We start from the raw sequence: 7,729 nt of genomic DNA on the forward strand, positions 1-7,729 counted from the left end.
TGACTTATTAACCTTGAGCTGGGGCCTGGTGAGCTCTCTCCCCTTGGCGCTGGCTTGCTGTGCCTGCAGGGCTGGGGCTGACTGTGGGTGGGGTGTTTATTCTGGGAAGCAGCCCGGGCTGCTCCTCACACCCTGCTCCAGCAAGAAAAGAGGGCTTCGAGTCAGAACTGAGTCCTGTGCTGGGCCTGGCATGTATGAGCCAGCCCACCTGTCCAGATGGCCCAGGGCTGAGAATGTCCAGGAGGCCCAGCCTCAAGGGCCAGCTGGGTGTTTCAGGTTTAGGACACACTGTCCCCACAGGACTCACCAGATCCCCACGAATCCAGTTCTAGATGGCCTGAAATGCTCAGCTTTTGGCGCTCTGGACGCTGAGCCCTGGATGCCAGTGTGGAAGTGAGGGTCCTGGGCTGGGGTGTAGGGGTGAGTGAGGTGGCATTGGAGGTGGGCGGTGGGGGTATCCCTGCTGGCTTCTCAGCCCCTAGAAGAGCTGCTGAGCTACTTCATCACGCAGGTTCATGGACATTCACCTATGCAGTCCTGGTACTCAGCAGGGTCCATGTTTGGCTGAATATTCTGCCATCACCCTCTTGAAATTCTTAATCATTTTGGAGTACAGGGCCTGGAATTTTCATTTTGCACTGGGTCTGGCAAATTGTGTAGCCTGTCCTGGCTTCAGGCTTTGGTTTCCTCCAGTAGTAGCTTCTCCCTCAAATGGGACATTCAGGTGCACCCCTCAGCCACCCCCAGCCAGCCATGAGTGCTTTAGGTAAGCCCAGTTCCTAAAAAGTGGTGGGGGACAAGCTTCTGCCCCTCGAACCCAACAGTACGAACCTTTCCGAAAAAGCTCAAGGCCAGCAGTGTGATAGTGGGTAAGTCACTCTTTTCCGAGCTTTTGGGCATGATAATATAAAAAGCACAGTGCCTGCAACAAAACGAGCACTCAATAAAGTATAACTATTATTTTGTTTTAAAAATGAGGATTATTACAAGAGCTAAATTGGAGGAAGGGAGAAAGGGAAGGGTCAGCCCATCCCTATGGACCTGCCCCAGGAAGGAGGAGCCGCCCCTCCCCTGGCCCCGCCCTCCTTGCTCTCCGAGGGTGGAGACCCCCCGCCCAGGGCAAAGACGAGGGGGCGGAGGAGCGGGAGCGACACATTTTTGAGTTGTGACCAAGTGGAAACTCCCTCCCGGAGGCGGAAGCCGGGGGCGCCCCACTGGGGCCGGAGCCTCCGCCGGGGAGGGATCGGCGGCCCGGGGGCGGGGCGCCGCGGGGACACGGGACACGCCCCTCGCCTGTCTTTATGAATATGAATGAGCCGGCTGGGCGAGCGGAAGTGCGAGGCGGCTCCGGTCCAGTGGCCCCGCCCCCGCCGTGGCCCCGCGCCCTGGGGGCGTGGTCTGCCCAATGACGCCCCGCCCTCCGCCCCGCGCGGGGCCTCCTTCCGGCCGGCGCGCCCGGGATGTGACCTCGCGGGCGCGCGCCGGAGCCACCTTGGGGGAGGTGCCCGCGCGCCCCCCGCAAAGGTAGGGCCGCCCTTTGTCCTCCGCGCCGCCCCCGGGAGCCCGCGTTCCGCAGCCTGCTGAGGCCGGCGGCCCCCCGGGCGCTGCTCCTCTGGCCTGGGCTGGGCTTGACTGCCCCCCAGGGCGGGGTCGGCCCCAGGGCTAGGCTCCCTGGATAGGACTCCTTCATTCACTCCTGGCGCTCGCCCCCTGGATGGGCCGTACTGCGAAAGCCCTGCCCTCAGAGGGCTTACGTTCCAGGGCGAGAGAGGCCAGGGGGGTGACTCAGTAGGATGTCCGGTATGTCCGAGAGAGTGTTAAGGCGAGGATGAACAACGAACAACGTGGGGGGGACCGCGTCAACCAGACGACTAGGCAGGAGAAGCTAGGGAACAAACCTATGCCAGGGGTTTTGAGGAGCCCCAGGGCACTGAGGCCTGTGTGGCTGGAGTGGAGAGAAGGGAGAACAAAAAAGGTGGAAGAATGATAAAATAGCTCAGGTGTGGAACGGGTAGCGGGCAAAGCACTAGGTGCTTTATGCATATAATTTCCTTCATTCCTCGGGACAACCGGGACTTGGACAGTACTATTATGTGAGAGGAAATGAGGTTCAGGAAGGTTAAATAACTTGCCCAAGGTCACACAGCATTGGAGCCCAAGGAAATTTAGGTCATTGCCTGAAACACACCCAGGAGACCCAGGGTGGGGTGACCTTGCCCAACACAGGTCCTCTATGCCGGACCTCAGTTTCCTCCCAGAGTCCTAAACGGAAATGGGGATGACTGACCTGGAATGAAGGATGGGCAGGCAGGGCCGGCTTTGCCAGCAGTTGGCCCTAAAAGCCAGCCTGCTGTAATGTATACCCAGCAATTGGGGCTCTGAAACCCAGCCTCAAATCAGTGCACAGGACAAGGGTGCAGTGGGCGCCTCTGAGCACGTCTGGGAAGCACTTGTCACCCCTCCAGGCTCTGGAGCAGGTACCAGTGGCTTCAGAGAGGGAGGGTGGAAGGCTGAGAGCCTGGGGCGGTGGGGGGGGAAGGGGGGCAGTATGGCCGAGTGCTCCCAGCAGTAACAAAGGCAGTGCCTGCGGTGCCAGGCAGGCAGGCCGAGTGTATTCACCAGTGACTGCAGACCACCAGAATCACTCAAACCTCCCTGTGAGCCTGCAGCAATGAAAACGTACGCATGAAACCCACCCAAGTCTGCCCTGGCACGCAGATTCCCTGACCACTGCCCATGGTGGGGAGGGTGGGGGGAGGGCCTCAGGGTTGCCAATCTGAGTTCTCTACGAACTGCTTTCTCTGCTGTGGGAAGGGGGGAAATGTGGAAAAAGGAGGTAGGTCTGCCTGTGCCTCTGATTCCAGGAAGGCATGTGGGTTTCTACTGGGGGCAGGGATGGCGAATCATGCAATTTACTCCTTCGGCTGGGCACACCTTCCAGTCTTGGCCCTGGGGCTGTGGCGTGAAATGTAGGCCTGAGGTTAGGAGTGGGTCCCAACCCTCTGTGTCCAAGCCTCAGGTCACCAGTCAGTCAGAAGTCCTGATGGTATGGGTCCACAGGGGGACTTACTCTTAGGTGCATTTCGTAGAGGAGAAAGAGGCTCCGAGAGGTTCAGTGATTTGCCTGAGAGTGCACAGCTATAAAGTAGCCAAAGATGGGACTGTTGGACTCCCGAATCCTGTGCCTCAGGGAGCTGATTCATCCCCACAGAGGGGATATACTTTACTTTTGGCTTGGAGAACAACCCTCCCCCCCCCCCCCCCACACACACATATTCTGTGGGGATCATGACCAAAGGGGACAGAGATGCTTTGAGCTCTTCTTTCCTCTCTGCTCTGCAGTCCTTCGGCCTTGTCCCCAGGCCTTTGTGTCTAGGCCGGATGAGTGGGTCCTTTCTCAGGAGGGACTGGTGTAGGTGTGGCCAGAGACGCCTTAGCAGACGCCTGGCAGGGCCATCCAGCTGGGGCTTCCTCCTTGTCAAGTCTGGGGCTTTGGTTTTGGAGCTGGGCCCATCAGGCGAATGAGTCCACCTGGGCACCTGGGACCCATCTGCGTGCCCTGGCCTTGAACTAAGGGGGCAGCTGGAGTTACGGCCACTGACCAGGTGGGCTGCAAGTGTGAGGGTGCCCAGGTGGAGGGAGATAGGTCTGAGACTCATGGTGATAGCATGCCAGGACATGTGAGCAGGTCCCCTCAAGTAACCCCCAGGGACGGGGGCTTGTGGTGAACAGTCGCTCCCTGTGCGTTGTTTCCTATTGAGCTGGTCCTCCCCTCCCTGCGGACTTGTGCTTCTCTGCAGTATTCTGAGTCTTAGAGCCCCAGCAGGTTCCCAAACTTAACCAGCTGACCCACTAAGTCTGAGGCAGAGCCCGGGGGTCTGCATGTTTAACAGGCTCCCAAATGGTTGTGATGCATGTGGTCCTCTAACTTGGCCTGGACCTCCCAGCCGGGCAGCCATGAGAAACCCCTTCCCTTCCAGCGCTTTCTAGCAGAGCGGAGCCTGGTGTGGGCTGGATTCCATGACTGGATTTAAATGCATCCTAGTCTCCGTTGGAGCGCTGTCATCAGCACAGCTTCTCCCCTGTTTACAATAAATGATGGCGTCTCAAGCGATAGCCCTGTCTCCAGCCCTCCCCTGCCAAGTTTCCCCCAAGAGCCGAGCCGTCCGCCCTACGTCACCCACTTTCTTCTGAGCTCCCTGTCCTGAGCTTCCCTCAGGCAGTTCTTTGCACAGAGACCTCTGAGCTGCTTCTCCACCAGCCCCAGGTTGTGCCTACCTCCTCAGCCCTCTGGGCTCTATACTGGCTTCCAGTCTGCCTGTGGTATTCCCTAAGCTTCCATCCTTGGACCTCCTTTGCTAGACGTGTGTCAGAGAGGCATAGCCAGGGGCGCCTGGGTGGCGCAGTCGGTTAAGCGTCCGACTTCAGCCAGGTCACAATCTCGCGGTCCGTGAGTACAATCTCGCGGTCCGTGAGTTCGAGCCCCGCGTCAGGCTCTGGGCTGATGGCTCAGAGCCTGGAGCCTGTTTCCGATTCTGTGTCTCCCTCTCTCTCTGCCCCTCCCCCGTTCATGCTCTATCTCTCTCTGTCCCAAAAATAAATAAACGTTGAAAAAAAAAAATTAAAAAAAAAAAAAAGAGGCGTAGCCAGGGGAACACCCATCTCTATTCAGGACAATCCCCAGTGTTTCTACTCAGTCTCTGGGGTGTGCCAGGCTGATTTTGCTATGGGCTGACCTGAGGTTTCCCCTAGGCTAGCCCACTGAGCTGTTCCAAATAGACTCTGATTTGAGGGGAATCTGGCCACACCTTCATCCTAAGGTGGTCTGGCTGGTGTGGGTTCTACATGGCTCCTTCCCAAAGCAGCACACCCTGATAGGGGAAAAACTACCTGCCGTTTTTAAAAAATATTTGTTTATTAATTTTTGAGAGAGAGAGGGAGGGAGGGGGACAGGCAGAGAAAGAGGGAGACAGACAATCCCAAGCAGGCTCCACGCTGTCAGTGCAGAGCCTGATGCGGGGCTTGAGGCCACACACCGTGAGATCATGAGCTGAGCTGAAATCAAGAATCAGAATCGGACACTTAACCACCTGAGCCACCCAGGTGCCCCAGCACCTGCCTTTTTTTTTTTTTTTTTTGCCATCAAAAAAAAAAAAGTTTATTTTTGAGAGAGAAAGAGAGCATCAGTGAAGGAGGGCAGAGAGAGAGGGGGCAGAGGATCTGAAGCAATCTCGGAGCTGACTGCAGAGAGCCCGATGTGCGGCTCCAACTCACGAACTCAAGATCATGACCTGAGACACCCAAGCGCCCTAGCACCTGCCATTTTTAAGGGAGCCATCCAGTAGCCAGGCTTTCCTGCTGGAAACTTCTGACTTCTGTATGCTTTTCATGATAAAAGGATTAGTACCCTCTCATCTTCCTGACCGTGCCATCTACCTGGCACCCCAGGCACTGGTCTCTTTGCACCTCTGTCTCCCATGTCTACTTTTAAAAAATTTTTTTTCCTTAACATTTATTTATTTTTGAGAGGCAGAGAGAGACAGAGCATGAGCAGGTGAGGGGCAGAGAGAGAGGGAGACGCAGAATCTGAAGCAGGCTCCAGTCTCGGAGCTGTCCGCACAGAGCCTGACACAGGGCTCGAACTCAGGAACCTCGAGATCATGACCTGAGCCGAAGTTGGACACTTAACCGACTGAGCCACCCAGGTGTCCCTCTAACTACTTTTTAAAACTATTTTATTTACTTATTCTTCCTCCTTCCTTCCTTCTTTCTTTCCTTCCTTCCTTCCTTCCTTCCTTCCTTCCTTCCTTCCTTCCTTTTCTTTCTAAATGTTTATTTTTGACAGAAACAGAGGATGAGCAGGGGCAGAGAGAGAGGAAGATACAGAATCCAAAGCAGGCTCCAGGCTCTGAGCTGTCAGCACAGAGCCCAATGCAGGAGAGCTCAGATTTTAGTGGGGTACAGATAGATGTGTAGGGCCTCCTGTCAGAACTTGCCTGAGGACCGCTTTCCTCCCTGTCTGCCCTGAGGGCACACACCGGGACCCCCCTCTCTCCTCTCCCCTGTTTCTTGTACTTGAAACCTCAAGTGGTAGACATTGGCTGAACTGGGCTGGCTATAGGTTTGACCCTTACGAGAAGGGAGGTGGATCAAACAGGACCTGATGTAGGGTTTGAAGGGACTGGGTTACTCAGGGGTTGGGGCAGCATGAGTATGGAAGGAAAGGGAGAGCTCAGGGCACCGCAGGGCAGGTTTTAGGGAACTGTAAGTCAAACCCACAGTGAGATACCACTTTCCACCCCCCAGGATGGCTATAACAAAAGAGGAACGATAGTTAAGTATTGGGGAGGATAGGGAGGAATCGGAGCCTTCACACACTGCTGGTGGCAATGTCAAATGGTGCAGCCACTTTAAAACAGTCTGGCAGCGGGGAGCCTGGGTGATTCAGTCAGCTAAGCATCCAACTTCAGCTCAGGTCGTGATCTCAGTGTTCAGTTCGTTAGTTCCAGCCCCACATCAGGCTCTGTGATGTCAGTGCGGAGCCTGCTGGGGATTCTCTCTTCCTTTCTCTCTGCCTCACCCCACTTGTGCTCTCTCTCTCTCAAAATAAATAAATAAACTTAAAAAAAAAAACAACAGTCTGGCAGCAACTCAACATAGAGATACCACTTGACCCAGAAATTGCACTCCTAAGTATCTACCCAAGAGCAATGAAAACATATGTCCATGCAAAAACGTGTAGAGGTATTCACAGCAGCATTACAACAGCCAAAAGTGGAAACAACCCAAATGTCCATCAACTGATGAATGGGTAAATAAAACATGGTCCGGCGCATCTGGGTGGCTCAGTTCAGTGTCTGATTTCAGCTCAGGTCATGATCTCGTGGTTCGTGGGTTTGTGCCTCACATTCGGCCCTCTGCTATCAGTGCAGAGCCTGCTTCACACTCTCTGTTCCCCTCTCTGTCTCTCTGCCCCTCCCCTGTTACCGCACGTGTGCTCTCTCTCAAAAAAAAAGTAAATAAATAAACATTAAAAAAAAAACCAACCACGTGGTCCATCCATACAGTGGAGTATTATCAGCCATAAAAAGAACAGAAGCACTGGCACCTGTTCCATCACCGATGAACCTTGAAAGCATAAGTGCAAGAAGCCAGACACAAAGGGCCACATACTGTGATTCTGTTGACAGGAAACACCCAGCATAGGCAAATCGACAGAGGCAGAAAGCACACTAGCAGGTGCTGGGGACTGGGGGTGTGGTGATGGACAGTAAATGCTAGTGGGTGCCAGGTGTCTTTTTGGGGTGTTGCTAATGTTCTAAATTGATTGTACACAACTGGAAGCCGTTGACTTGTATACTTAAATTTTTTTTTTAACATTTATTTTTGAGAGACAGAGAGAGCATGAATGGGGGAGGGACAGAGAGAGAGAGGGAGACATAGAATCAGAAGCAGGCTCCAGGCTCCGAGCTGTTAGCACAAAGCCAGACAAGGGGCTCGAACCCACGAATACTTGTATACTTTATACTTTGTATACTTTAAACCGGTAAATTGCATGATATGTGAATGCTATCTCAACAAAGCTCTAATTAAAGCAATAGAGGCGGACCTCCCCATATTCATTCTGATAGAAACCTGAGGAAGCGACCTCAAGAGCTTGGTGAGTGGGGGCACCTGGGTGGCTCAGTCAGTTAAGCGCCTGACTCTTGGTTTTGGCTCAGGTCATGAT

Source organism: Prionailurus bengalensis, chromosome E3, assembly GCF_016509475.1.
Source record: "Prionailurus bengalensis isolate Pbe53 chromosome E3, Fcat_Pben_1.1_paternal_pri, whole genome shotgun sequence".
In the NCBI taxonomy this organism is placed as follows: Eukaryota; Metazoa; Chordata; class Mammalia; order Carnivora; family Felidae; genus Prionailurus; species Prionailurus bengalensis.